Source organism: Dromiciops gliroides, chromosome 4 (assembly GCF_019393635.1).
Source record: "Dromiciops gliroides isolate mDroGli1 chromosome 4, mDroGli1.pri, whole genome shotgun sequence".
NCBI classification, from domain to species: domain Eukaryota; kingdom Metazoa; phylum Chordata; class Mammalia; order Microbiotheria; family Microbiotheriidae; genus Dromiciops; species Dromiciops gliroides.
This window is the reverse complement of record NC_057864.1, coordinates 93,645,609-93,660,664: the sequence shown is the minus strand read 5'-3', so window position 1 is coordinate 93,660,664 and position 15,056 is coordinate 93,645,609. Positions and strand designations below refer to the sequence as shown.

At 34.7% G+C, this 15,056-nt stretch overlaps 1 protein-coding gene across 2 annotated transcripts in view; it reads right to left on the bottom strand.

Annotated features, from left to right (window-relative positions):
* The window catches only part of CFH (complement factor H), a 132,692-nt gene that overhangs the window by 29,571 nt on the left and 88,065 nt on the right, over positions 1 to 15,056 (bottom strand). The window lies entirely within an intron of this gene.

Here is a 15,056-nt window from a genome sequence, read left to right as displayed (position 1 = left end):
ATTAAGGGAAGTTTCATTGACAGGGCTGAATTTAGTAGAGTTTTGAAGAAGGAATAAGGTATTAACAAGCAAATATTGCATTAGGGATGGGAGATATCCCATCCAGGTTGGGTAGAGGGAAAAGTGTGAAAAAAGTTGGCAGCTAACTTACAATCAAGCCAACATCTTGGGTTGGAAACCTATGTGGAACTATATACACTGATCATATTGGATGACATGAATTTTCTTTTTGATAAAAGTATTTTTTTCCACTTACATGTAAAAATAGTTTTCAACATTTGTTTATACAAGCTTTCCAATTTCAGATTTTTCTCCCTCCCTCCCCTCCCTCCCCCTTCCTTAGACAGCAGGTAATCTGATATATATATATATATATATATATATATATATATATATATATATATACATTATAACATTAAATGCATTTCTGCATTAGTCATATTATAAGAGAAGAATAAGAGCAATAAGGAAAAACCTCAAAATAGAAAAAACAACAGCACCAAAAGCAAAAGGAATAGTATGGTTCAATCAGAATCTTGACTCCACAGTTCTTTTTGTTCCCTGGATTTGGAGATCCTCTTCCATCATGGGTCCCCTGGAACTCTTCTGTACCATTGCATTGGTGAGAAGAATCTAGTCCATCACAGTAGATCAACACACAATGTTGATGATACAGTGTACAGTGTTCTTCTGGTTCTGCTCATCTTACTCATCATCAGTTCATGCAAGTCTTTCCAGGTTTCTCTGAACTCCTCCTGCTCATTTTTTTGTTTTGTTTTGTTTTTTGGTGAGGCAATTGGGGTTAAGCAACTTGCCCAGGGTCACACAGCTAGGAAGTGTTAAGTCTCTGAGGCTGGATTTGAACTCAGGTACTCCTGAATCCAGGGCCAGTGCTTTATCCACTACGCCACCTAGCTGCCCCCTGTTAATTGTTTCTTACAGCACAATAGAATTCCATTACATTCATATACCACAACTTGTTCAGCCATTCCCCAATTGATTGGCAACCCCTCAATTTCCAATTCCTTGCCACCACAAAAAGAGCAGCCATAAATATTTTTGTACATGTGGGTCCTTTTCCCTTTTTTATGATCTCTTTGGGGAAAAGACCCAAAAGTGGTATTGCTGGGTCAAAGGGTATGCACAGCTTTATAGCCCTTTGGGCACAATTCCAGATTGCTCTCTAGAATGGCTGGATCAGTTCACAGCTCTACCAACAATGTATTAGTGTTCCAATTTTCTCACAGCTTCTCCAACATTCATTATTTTCCTTTTTTGTCATATTAGCCAATCTGATAGGTGTCAGGTGGTATCTCAGAGTTGTTTTAATTTGCATCTCTCTAATCAATAGTGATTTAGAGCATTTTTTCATACGGGAATAGATAGCTTTGAATTCATCAGAAAACTGCCTGCTCATATCCTTTTACCATTTCTAAATTGGGGAATGACTTGGATTCATATCAATTTGATTTAGTTCCCTGTATATTTTAGAAATGAGACCTTTATCAGAAGTACTGGCGATAAGGATTGTTTCCCAGCTTTCTGTATCCCTTCTAATTTTGGATGCATTGCTCCTGTTCGTACCAAAACTTTTTAATTTAATGTAATCAAAATCATCCATTTTGCATTTTATAATATTTTCTATCTCTTGTTTGGTCATAAACTGTTCTCCTTTCTAAAGATCTGAAAGTTATACTATTCCTTCCTCTCCTAATTTACCTATGGTATCACCACTTAGGTCTAAATCATGTATCCATTTTGATATTATTTTAGTATAAGTTGTAAGATGCCTATGCCTAATTTCTGCCATGCTATCTTCCAGTTTTCCCAGCAGTTTTTGTCAAATATTGAATTCCTATCCCAGAACCTGGAGTCTTTGGGTTTATCAAACACTTCATTACTAATGTCATTTACTACTGTGTCTCCTATGCCTAGCCTATTCCATTGATCCTCCAGTCTATTTCTTAGCCAGTACCAGATAGTTTTGATGACTGCCACTTTAGAGTAAAGCTCCATATTTGGTACAGCTAACCCATCTTCCTGTGCATTTTTTTTCATTATTTCCCTGGATATTCTTGATTTTTTATTTTTCCAGATGAATTTTGTTGTTATTTTTTCTAGCTCTATAAAATAATTTTTAGGTAGTCTGATTGGAATGGCACTGAATAGGTAAATTAATTTAAGTAGAATTGTCATTTTTACTATATTAGCTCTGCCTATCCATGAGCAATTGATATCTTTCCAGTTATTTAGATCTGATTTGATTTGTGTGAAAAGTGCTTGGTAATTGTGTTCATATAGTTTTGAATCTTCCCCTCTCAGAATTAGATAAATCTAGCCAAAAAATAAATAAGAAAGAAGTGAAAGAGGTGAATAGAATACTAGAAAAATTAGCCATGATAGATGTCTGGAGAAAACTGAATGGGGATAGAAAGGAATATACCTTCTTCTCAGCAGTACATGGCACATTTTCAAAAATTGACCATGTATTAGGGCATAAAAACATCATAGTCAAATGGAGAAAGGCAGAAATAGTAAATGCATCCTTCTCAGATCATGATGCAATAAAAATTACATGTAAGAAAGAGCCAGGGAAAAGTAGACTGAAAATCAATTGGAAACTAAATAATTTCGTTTTAAAGAATGAATGGGTCAAACAATAAATCATAGAAACAATCATTAAGTATATCCAAGAGAATGAGAATAATGAGACAACATACCAAAATCTATGGGATCTAGCCAAAGCAGTGCTTAACGGAAAATTTATAGCTCTAAATGCTTACATGAATAAAAAAGAGAAAGAGGAGATCAATGAATTGGGCATGCAACTTAAAAAGCTAGAAAGAGAACAAATTAGAAATTCCCAATAAGATACTAAACTAGAAATCCTGAAAATTAAAGAAGAAATTAATAAAACTGAAAGCAAGCAAAGTATAGAATTAATAAAACTAAGAGCTGGTTTTATGAAAAAAACCAATAAAATAGATAAAAATATTGGTTAATTTGATTTAAAAAAAAGAAAGAAGAAAACCAAATTACCAGTATCAAAAATGAAAAAGGTTATGTTACCACCAATGAAGTGGAAATTAAATCAATAATTAGGAATTATTTTGCCCAACTGTATGCCAATAAATTTGACAATCTAAATGAAATGGATAAATATTTACAAAAATACAAACTGCCCAGGTTAACTGAAGAGGAAATAAAATCCCTAAATAAACCCATATTAGAAAAAGAAATTGAACAAGCCATTAATGAACTTACTAAGAAAAAATAGCCAGGGCCAGATGGGTTTACAGGTGAATTCTACCAAACATTTAAAGAACAATTAATTCCAATATTATAGAAATTATTTGGAAAAATAAGTGAAGAAGGAGTTCTACCAAATTCGTTTTATGACACAAATATGATGGTGATACTAAAACCAGGCAGAGCAAAAACAGAGAAAGAAAATTATAGACCAATTTCCCTAATGAATATTGATGCTAAAATCTTAATCAAGACATGAGGAAGGAGATTACAGCAAGTGATCACCAGGATAATACACTATGACCAGGTGGGATTTATACCAGGAATGCAGGGCTGGTTCAACATTAGGAAAACTATCAACATAATCAACCACATCAGTAAGAAAACTAACCAAAATCATATGATTATCTCAATAGATGCAGAGAAAGCATACAGCTATGAACTTTTCTTTCTAGGCCAGAACTTGACCTTAAGACCTAAAGAAATTTTCAGAAGCTTTGAGTAGATATAACCTATGTTGGTTGCACAATAAAGGGTACAAAGAAAGGATACTTAGAGCAGGTGTCAGGGCCATGGCATTTGAGCAGCCCAGCATTTGGGCAACCAGTATCCCAAAGCATAGCACAAATCTGAGTAGGTAAAAGGCCTAAGCCAGCAGTTGGACAGCAAAGCACTTTGGGTCTCTAAGGAACCTTGGTGTCTATAGAAACATCTATTTGAAACCTATGAGGATCAAAGCAAGCTACTGAGCCTACTCTAGATTTGGGATCTGGTAACTAGAAGGAAATAGCAACCGGGATTCTAAGTTCAACGCCTAGGATTTTCCTGCTAAAGGTGAGGACTAGTCTTAGCCATCACATTCAAAGTCAAACAGGCCTCTTCACACCATCAAAGACAACAGGAAGGAGCAGAGACTCACCTAAACACAAAGCTCTTATTCAGAAACTGAGGGTGAATATCTGAGTCATCTGAACATAATGAAAAAATCACTAAGAAAAGAATAAAATGCCAAACCTCATTAGGAAATAATAAGAACTGGGGGAAAAAACAAGAGCTAAAGTCAAAAGAATATTGTTATCTCCCTATACATATTTGTTGTAAGAAATTTTTATTCTTTTCTACTTTTTAAAAAATGGGATATAGGAGCAGGTAGGTGACACATTGGATAAAACACCCGTCCTGGATTCAGGAGGACCTAAGTTCAAATCCAGTCTCAGACACTTGACACTTACTTAGCTATATGACCCTGGGCAAGTCACTTAACCCTCATTGCCCTGCAAAAAAAAATAAAGGGAAAGAAAGGAGAAGAAAGAATTTTTTCCATCTTATTCTCATCATATTTGGGATAGGGGATGGAAGAGAAAAATATATATATATATATATATGTATTTCTGTTAATATAAAAACGGAGAGATAGGGGGCACTACTGATGTGAAATATTTCATGAACTTTCAGATGAGGTCAATGTATTATTAATTTTTCTTGACTGTTTTCCTTTATTATAAGAGACCTCTTAAGAAATAAGATTAATCTGTAAATGAAATGTAAAACGAAAACCAATAAAACTGTAACAAAAATTGTAAAACAAGCCAAGAAGAAAAAAAATCTAAAAATCATTAGAGTATTTAAAAAGCATGACTGAAAAAGCCCACCATCTGATTTTATATTTCAAGAAATCATAAACAAAAATTTACTAGATCTATTGGAACCAGAGGGCAAAGTAAAAATGAAAGGATCCATTGATAACTTCTAAAAAAGAATACCAAAATGATAACTCCTAGCAACATCATAGCCAAAATACACAGCTTGAAATATCAAAGAAAAACATATTGCATGTAAACAAAAAGAATAGTTCAAATACCATTTACAGGATCACATGAGACTTGACAGCTATTATGATAGAGAGGTGAAATATGGATGCTGTTTTTTGCCCAAAATCATCTGCCAAAACTGAATATAAGTTCACAGAAGAAAAAATAAATCTTTATTTACAATATAATTTCTAAGCATTCTGGATAAAAAGGACCAAACTAAGTTGACATTTTAAAACGCAAATCAGAAGTCTAGAGAAACTTAGTAAAATAAATACTTCAGACTGATTGGAAATGTCTGTATGAAGATACATTATTTACATTCTAATAGGGGTAAAGAAAGAAGTATAATTTAAATACCCTAATATTTTAGGAATCATAGGAAAAAAGACAAAAACATATAAAAAGATGACAGGGATCCTGGTGGATTTTTTTTTTGTGTTAATGCTTTTAGAAGGAAATGAGAGAGAAAGGGTTTTGTATTGGGACAGTAAGAAGTACTATCACAAACTTAATTTACATAAGAAGGCTACACTAGATGATTATACAGACATGAGTGAGAGGGTAGAGGGAATACTCAGCCCATAAAATTTACTTTTGTCTGAATCATACAAAGGGAAGTCAGGACAAAAACACACACACTCATTCACTTATAGACAGAAAGAGACACACACACACATACACAGAGTTACAAACACTTACATACAGAATGTTTGATATAGAATTATATTAAAGTTAACAAGGATATAGTTGAGGAGAGAGAGAAGAAGGGTTTTTAAATGGAGAGCTGGATAGATGATAACATAAGTAAAAGGAAAGCATCTCCAACTTTGGAGGGTGTATCATGAAGGGAAGTTAAAAGGAAAGAAAATGAAAACTTGTAATTGGGAGCAGGGCTAGGACAGAAACAGATAATAGGGAGAAAACAGATAATTTCAGTTCTAGATTCTTAGTGTTAAGCAAATTTCATCTTTCTTACTACTTTCATATTCTTTAGAAAAGGGAGTAAATGGGCAAAGTAGGAGAATGATACAATGATACAAGATCACCACTGAATAGACGGAAATACATAAGTAACAAAAATTGAGAATGTAAAAGAGATGAACTTACTTATAAAATAGAAAAGGGTAGCAGAAAAGATTAGAAAGCAGAATCTAATTATATGTTGCCTACAAGAATGACACTTGAAATATAATAGTTTATGGAGAGTTGAAGTGAGGTCCTAGATCAAAATCTATTATGCTTTGGGTAATTCTGGTAATTCAGATAATTTTAGAATTCAGGAATTCTAGAGAAGCAAGAGTAGTAATCATGACTTCAGATATGGCAACAATAAAAATAGACATGATAGAAAGAAATAAGCAGGAGAATTACACAGAGCTTAAAGGTACCAGAGATAATTGCCTACAAAGAATCAATCACCTTTGGAGTCACTCTTAACTCTCCAGTCTTTTTTCTCTATAATATTCCAGCAGCCTTCTCACACTGGAAGATCTTTTGGCCCCTGCAGCCCCTCCTTTTGATGGGTCATTTCCTTCAGGAATCTCCATTTATAGCAAAGTGAACAAGTCATTCGTGCTCATGACTTCATTCCTTTACAGAATCCACTCTTGACCCTGCAAGACTTCTTTCTTCACCTTACCCTAATGTGGGTACTTTCTTTCCCATCCCCCTCAGTACCATAAGCAAATTGAGAGAACATGGAATACTATATCTGTCAGATTTATGGAAAGGGGAAGAATTTAGGACCAAAGAAGATTTAGAAAGCATTACAAAATATAAAATCGATTTTGTTTATTTTAAATTAAAAAGCTTTTGCACAAAAACAATACAATGAAAATTATAAGGAAAGCAGAAAATTAGGAAAGAATTTTTGCAACAAGTATCACTGATAAAGGCCTCATTTCTCAAAAATATAGAAAAATGAGTCAAATTAATAAAAATATAAGTCATTCCCAATTGTTAAATGGTCAAAGAATATGAAAAAGCAGTTTTTAGACAAAAAAATCAGAGATATCTATAGTCATATGAAAAAATGATCTAAATCATTATTGATCAGAGAAATGCAAATTAAAACAACTCAAAGGTACCACAGTACACCTGAGTGACAAATAAAACAAAAAAAAGTAAAATGTTGCCTATTGGAGGGAATATGATTTCCTTCCATCCCACCCCTCTAATAGATTTTGTCTCTGTCATCCCTGAACCATTATTTGCAATTTCTCATGTTCTCCTGGCTTCTTCCCTACTGTCTACCAACATGTCCATATTTTCATAATCTTCAAAAAACCCTCACTTGATCCTTCCATCCCCAAAAATTATTATCCTATATCTCCTCTATGCTTTGTTACTAAACTCCTTGTAAAAAACTGTTTACAATAGGTACCTCCACTTTTTATCCTCTCACTCTCTTCTTACCCCTTCCTAATCAGCTTCCAGACCCATCATTGCTTTAAAACTGCTCTCTTCAAAGTTACCAATGATTTCTTGGTTGCCAAATCCAAATATATTTTCTCAATCATTTCTTCTCAATATCTTTTCAGCTTTTGAGATTGCCAATTACCTTCTCTTCCTTAACACTCTACCCTTAATGTCATTTATTTATATTAACTAATTCAGGCCAAATCAATTGATCAGTATGTATCATCATCTATCTTCCTCCCACTACATATGAAATGAAAGAGTTGAGCGAAAAGGCCACCTGGCTCATGTATGGCTCCAGATTTGTTAGGAAATCTGTGTCAAATTAAGGAAGACATGGATGAGGAAGAGCCAAGATGATGGACAGAAGACAGGAAGTTGCATAAGCTCTTCCAAATTTCCCTCAGAAACAACATGAAATCAAGCTTCTAAATGGATTCTAGAGCTACAGAACCTAGAAAAAGACAGAGACACAATCTTCTCCTTTGAGATAATTTAGAAGACTTCAGTAAAGGTCTGTCTCACTTGGGCAAAAGAGGAGCACAGCACAGGTCAGCACAGTGCTGAGGGTGCCTGGGAAAGTCAGGAGGAAGCACTTGGCCACAGCACAGATCATAAGTTGAGACACCTTTAGTCCTGGCTCAGCAGGCTGGTGCCATAGCAGGCCAGTTTTGAGATGCCCCCCCAAACTGGGCTGAGAAGGCAAACTGCCAGCTAGAGAACCACCCACAGGACAGATGTGACTAGGCCAAGCTGCCCCAGGGCAGAGAGCAAGCCCAGGGTAGTGAGGAATCTGAGAACCCCAGAGGCCTCAGAGCAGAAAGCAGTGATCAGGCCCCTGGCCCTTAGCACAAGAAGCTTGCAACAGTGACCCCTTTGCCTCAGGAACAGAACTCAACTTTAAAGGTCACAAAAAAGTCTAAAAATGAGTAAGAAACAGTAACCCTTACCATAGAGAGCTTCTTTGGTGACAGGGAAGACCAAAACACACACTCAGATGGGGACAATACTGTCAAAATGCCTACAAGTGAAGCCTCAAGGGGGAAGATGAATTGGTCTCAAGACCAAAAAGCCTTCTTGGAAGAGCTCAAAAAGGATCTTAAAAATCAAATATGAGAAGTAGAAGAAAAATGGGAAAAGAAATGAGTTATGCAGGAAAATTTTGAAAAAAGAGTCAATAGCTTGGAAAGAGAAGCATAATTGGATAAAATAAAATTGACTTAAGAAAACAATTGGTTAAAAAATACAATTGGCCAAATGGGGGAAAAAATCCACTGAAGAAATCAGCTCTTCAAAAGTAAAACTGGCCAAATGGAAAAGATGGTGCAAGAGCTTACTGAAGAAAATAATGCCTTAAAATTTAAAAGTGGGCAGGTGGAAGTTAATGACTCCATAAAATGCCAGGAATCAGTCAAACTGAATAAAAAGAAAGAAAAGAATTGAAGAAAATGTGAAATACCTCATCAGAAAGACAACTGACCTGGAAATTAGATTGAGGAGAGAGAATTTAAGAATGGACTACCTGAAAGCTATGATTAAAAAAAGTCTAGACACCATATTTCAGGAAATTGTCAAGGAGAACTGCCCTGATATCCTAGAACCAGAGGATAAAATAATCATTGAAAGAATCCACTGGTCACTTCCTGAAAGAGATCTCAAAATGAAAACTCTAAGGAATATTGTAGTCAAATAACAGAACTATAAGGTAAAGGAGAAAAAACCTGCAATCAACCAGAAAGAAACAATTTAAATATCATGGAGCCACAGTCAGGATTACAGAAGACCTGGCAGTTTCAACATTAAGGGATCAAAGGGTTTGGAATATGATATTCTGGAAGGCAAAGGAGCTTGGATTGCAAAGTTGATCATTATATTTCAAGGAAAAGATGTACATTCAATGAAATAGGGGACTTTCAAGCTTTCCTGATGAAAAGAACAGATCTGAATAGAAAATTCAATCTTCAAATACAAAACTCAAGAGGAGAATAAAAAGATAAACAGAAAAAAATATTCAACAAGGTTAAAGTATTTAGATCCCTACATGGGAAGATAATACTTATACCTCTTGAGAACTGTATCTCTATTTGGACAGATAGAAGGAGTGTACATAGAGGGCACAGGTATAAATTGACTTTGATGTGATGATATCAAAAATTAAGGGGTGGAAAAAGGAGTATATGGAGAGAAGAGGAAAAAGGAGGTAGAATGGAGTAAATTCAAAAAAACTATTAAAACAGAGGGAAAGAGGGGGAAGTTTGGTAGCACAGTAGATAGAGCACCAGCCCTGGATTCAGGAGGACCTGAGTTCAAATCTGACCTCAGACACGTGATACTTACTAGCGCTGTGACCTTGGGCAAGTCACTTAACCCTCATTGCCCTGCAAATAAATAAATAAAGGGAAAGAAAGGAGAGGAGAGAATTGTTTCCATCTTACTCTCATCATATTTGGCTCAAAGAGGGAACAACATACACACTCATTTGGATAAAGAAATTTAGCTTACCCTACAGGGAAGTAGAAGGGTAAGTGGAGGGGAGTGGGTGGGCACTGATAGAAGGGAGGGCAGAAGCAGAAAAAGAAAAAGGAAAGAAAAGAGAGAGGGGATGATAAAGGAGAGGGGAGATTGTGGGAGGCAGTGGCCTAAAGCAAAATGCTAGTGAGGAAGAACAGGGTGAAAGGAGAAAGAAAAGTATAAACAAAGGGGGAAATAGGATGGAGAGAAATACAGTTAGTAATCATAACTGTCAATGTGAATGGGATGTATTCTCCCATAAAATGGAAGCAGAGAGTAGAGTGAATTAAAACCCAGAATTCTTCAATATATTGTTTATAAGAAAGACATTTGAAACAAAAAGGAAAAATAGAAAGCTAGAACAAAACATATCATGCTTCAGCTGAAGTTGTAAAAAAAAGCAGCAGTAGCAGTCCTGATCTCAGACAAAGCAAAAGCAGAAATAGATCTAATTAATAGAAATAAGGAAGAAAAATACATCTTACTAAAAGGTACTATAGGCAATGAAGACATATCAGTACTAAACTTATATGCACCAAGTGGTATAGCATCTAAATTCTTAGAGAAGTTAAGTGAATTACAAAAGAAAATAGACAGCAAAACTATACTGGTGGGGGATCTTAACCTCCCTCTCTCAGAACCTGATAAATCTAACTACAAAATAAGAAAGAAATTAAGGAGGTGAATAGAATTTTAGAAAAGTTAGATATGATAGACCTCTGGAGAAAATTGAATGGGGATAGAAATGAATATACTTTTTTTTTCTCGGTGGTACATGGCACCGACACAACAATTGACCAAGTATTAGGGCAAAAAAGCCTCACAGTCAAATGTAGAAGGTCAGAAATAGTAAATGCATCCATTTGAGATCATGATGCAATAAAATTACATGTAACAAAGTGCCATGGAAAGATAGATTGAAAATGAATTGGAAATTAAATAATCTCATCCTAAAGAATGAGTGGGTCAAAAAACAAATAAGAGAAACAATCAAGAACTTCATCCAAGAGAATGACAATAATAAGACAACAAACCAAAACTTATGGGATGCAGCCAAATCTGTTCATAGGGGAAATTTTATATCTCTAAATGCTTATATGAATAAAATAGAGAAGGAGGAGATCAATGAACTGGGTATGCAACTAAAAATGCTAGAAAAGAAAACAAATTTAAAATCCCTAATTAAATACTAAGTTAGAAATTCTGAATACCATGGTGAGATGAATAAAACTGAAGGTATGAAAACTATAGAATTAACAAATAAAACTAAGATCTGGATTTATAAAAAAAACATGATAAAATAGTTAAACCTTTGGTTAATTTGATTTTAAAAAAGAAAGAAGAAAAATCAAATTACCAGCATCAAAAAAGAAAAATGTGAACTTACCACCAATGAAAAGGAAATTAAAGCAATAATTAGGAGCTTATTTTTCCCAACTATATTCCAATAAATTTGACACTCTAAATGAAATGGTTGAATATTTAGAAAAACATAAACTGCCCAGATTAACAGAAGAAGAAATAAAATGCTTGAATAGACCCATTTTAGAAAAAGATATTGAACAAGCCATCAATGAATTCCCTAAGAAAAAATCTCCAGGGTTTACAAGTGAATTCCACCAAACATTTAAAGAATATTTAATTCCAATACTACATAACTGATTTGGGAAAATAGGTGAAGAAGGAGTTCTATCAAATTCCTTTTATGACACAAATATGGTATTGATACCTAAACCAGGAAGTGCAAAAACAGAAAGAAAATTATAAACCAATTTCTCTAATGAATATCTATGCAAAAATTTAATAAAATATTAGCAAGGAGATTATAGTAATTTATTACCAGGATAATGAACTGGATTTATACCAGGAATGTGGGGCTGGTCCAACATTAGGAAAACTATCAACATAATTGACCGCATTAATTAACAAAGCTTACCAGAATGATATGATTATCTCAATAGATGAAGGAAAAAAAAACTTTTGAAAAAATACAGCACTCATTCCTATTGAAGATACTAGAGAGAATAGGAATAAATGGAACTTTCCTTAAAATGACAAGCAGTATCTATCTAGAACCATCAGCAAGCATCATATGTAATGGAGATAATTTAGAGTCAGGGATGTCTATTATCACTTCTATTATGCAATGTTGTACTGGAAATGTTAGCTTTAGCAATAAGAGAAGAAAAAAAAATTGAAGGAATTAGAATTGGCCAGGAGGAAACAAAACTGTCACTCTTTGCAGATGACATGATTGTATGCTTAGAAAATCCCAGAGAATCAACTAAAAAACTAATTGAAACAATTAACAGTTTTAGCAAAGTTGCAGGATATAAAATAAACCCATACCAATCATCCACATTTCTATTTATGACCAATAAAGGCCAGCAGCAAGAGATAGAAAGAGAAATTCCATTTAAAATAACTGTAGACAATATAAAATATTTGGGAGTCTACCTGCCATGATAAACCCAGGAACTCTATGAACACAATTAAAAACCACTTTTCACGCAAATAAAATCAGAACTAAATAATTGGAAAAATATCAATTGCTCCTGGATAGGCCAAGCCAATATAATATAAATGACAATTCATACCAATGAGACTAAAAGTTATTTTATAGAGCTAGAAAAAAAATCACAAAATTTGTCTGGAAGAACAAAAATCAAGAATATCAAGGGAATTAATGGAAAAAAATTCACAGGAAGGTGGGCTAGCCATACCAAATCTAAAACTATACTATAAAGTAGCTGTCATCAAAACTATTTGATACTGGCTATGAAATAGAGTGGTGGATCAATGGAATAGATAAGGCAGAGGAGACATAGTAGTAAATGACTATAGTAATCGCTTGTTTGATAAACTCAAGGACTCTGGCTTCTGGGTTAAGAGCTCACTATTTGATAAAAAAAACACTGCTGGGAAAACTGGAAAATAAAATGGCAGAAACTAGGCATAGACCAATATCTTACAACATATGCCAATATAAGGTCAAAATGGACACATGAATTAGGCATAAAGGGTGATACCCTAGGAAAATTGGGAGAAAAAGGAATAGTTTAACTCTCAGATCTGTGGAGAATAGAAGAATTTATGACCAAAGAAGAGATAGAAAATATTATGAAATGCAAAATGGATCATTTTGATTACATTAAATTAAAAAAGGTTTGTATAATAAGTAGCAATGCAACCAAGACTCTAAGGAAAAGAGAAAGTTGGGAAACAATTTTTATAGCCAGTGCTTCTGATAAAGACCTTCTTTCTGTCTTTCTTTCTTTCCTTCTTTTGTTTTGCAGGGCAATGAGGATTAAGTGACTTGCCCAAGGTCACACAGCTAGTGTCAAGTATTTGAGGCCAGATTTGAACTCAGGTCCTCCTGAATCCAAGGCTGGTGCTTTATCCACTCTGTGACCTAGCCTCCGTCCTGATTTCTAAAATATATAGAGAACTAAATCAAATTTTTAAGAGTACATATCAGTTCCCAACTGAGAAATGGTCAAAGAATATAAAGAGGCCATTTTTAGATGAAAAAAATCAAAGCTATCTATTGCCATGTGAAAAAAATGCTCTAAATCACTATTGATTAGAGAAACATAAAGTAAAAACAACTTTGAGGTACCACCTCACACCTATAATATTGGCTAATATGACAAAAAGGAAAATAACATGTTGGAGAAGATGTGGAAAAATTGGAACACTTATGCATAGTTGGTGAAGTTGTGAATTGATCCAACAATTCTAGAGAGCATTTTAGAACTATGCCCTAAGACCTATGGGGCTGTGCATACCCTTTGCCCCAGTAATACCTCTACTAGGTCTGTATCCCAAAGAGATCATGAAAGAGAGCCACATGTACAAAAATATTCATAGTAGCTCTTCTTGTGGTGGCAAAGAATTGGAAATGGATGGATGAACAAGTTGTGTTATATGAATATAATGGAATACTCTTGTGCTATAAGAAATAATGACCAGGGAGATTTCAGAAAAACCTGGGAATACTTAAGTAGACTGGTGCTGATTGAAGTGAGCAGAACCAGGAGAAGATTGTATACCACAACAGCAACATTGTGCAGTGATCAACTGTGATAGACTTAGTTCTTCTCAGCTATACAATATTCTAAGTCAATTCCAAAGTGCTCTTGATGGAAAATGCTCTCCACATCCAGAAAAAAAGAATTGTAAAATCTGAATGCAAATTGAACCATACTATTTCTATTTTTTTCTTATTTTGAGGTTTTCCCCTTTTGTTCTGATTCTTCTTTCACAACATAACTAATGTAAAAATATGTTGAATGTGATTTTACATATAAAATCTATATCAGATTGATTTCTGTCTTGAGGAGGGGTGAGGCAAGGGAAGGAGGGAGAAAAATTTGGAACTCAAAATCTTATAAAACAAATGTTAAAACCTATCTTTATGTGTAACTGGAAAAAAATAAAATACTATTAAGATTAAAGAAGACATGGATAACCTGTCAGGAGACAGAACCATGATAGAAGAGTACAGACCAGGACCCAACTGAACTATCCCAGCATTCCCTTACAAACTACTTTCAAAGAATGTCACAAATCCAATTTTGGAGTGACAGGGTCAACAAATTTTTAGAGGGTTACATTTACCCAGCCTAAGACAACTTAAGACATCAACAGGAGAGGTCTATATCTCCTTGGTTGATATAAGCACATAGTGAAGCAGGAGCATCAGTGGTGAGACTTGAAGGGGGCTATGATGTTAGCAGCAGCTTTGGGAGCTTTCAGGCCAGAGAAGGTCAAGAAGATCAGAGAACTTGTCAGAAAGATATTACAGGGGACCCTTTTCTGGCACTGGGTGCAACTGGTACTGATTGACAACTCTGTGGCCTATAACCAGTTCTGGTTTGTAGTTCCAGGGTAATGAGAAAAGCTTCTGACTGATCACAGGAAAGCAGGGCACTTGATAATATTTTCTGGGCTATGAGGTGTATTGGCACTTGTGGCTTTAGGAGAGCAGAGGACCTGCTCACAGGGCCAGAGAAAAGAAGAGGACTAATACTTGCAGTTGCAGGAGAGAAGTAAACTTTCCTA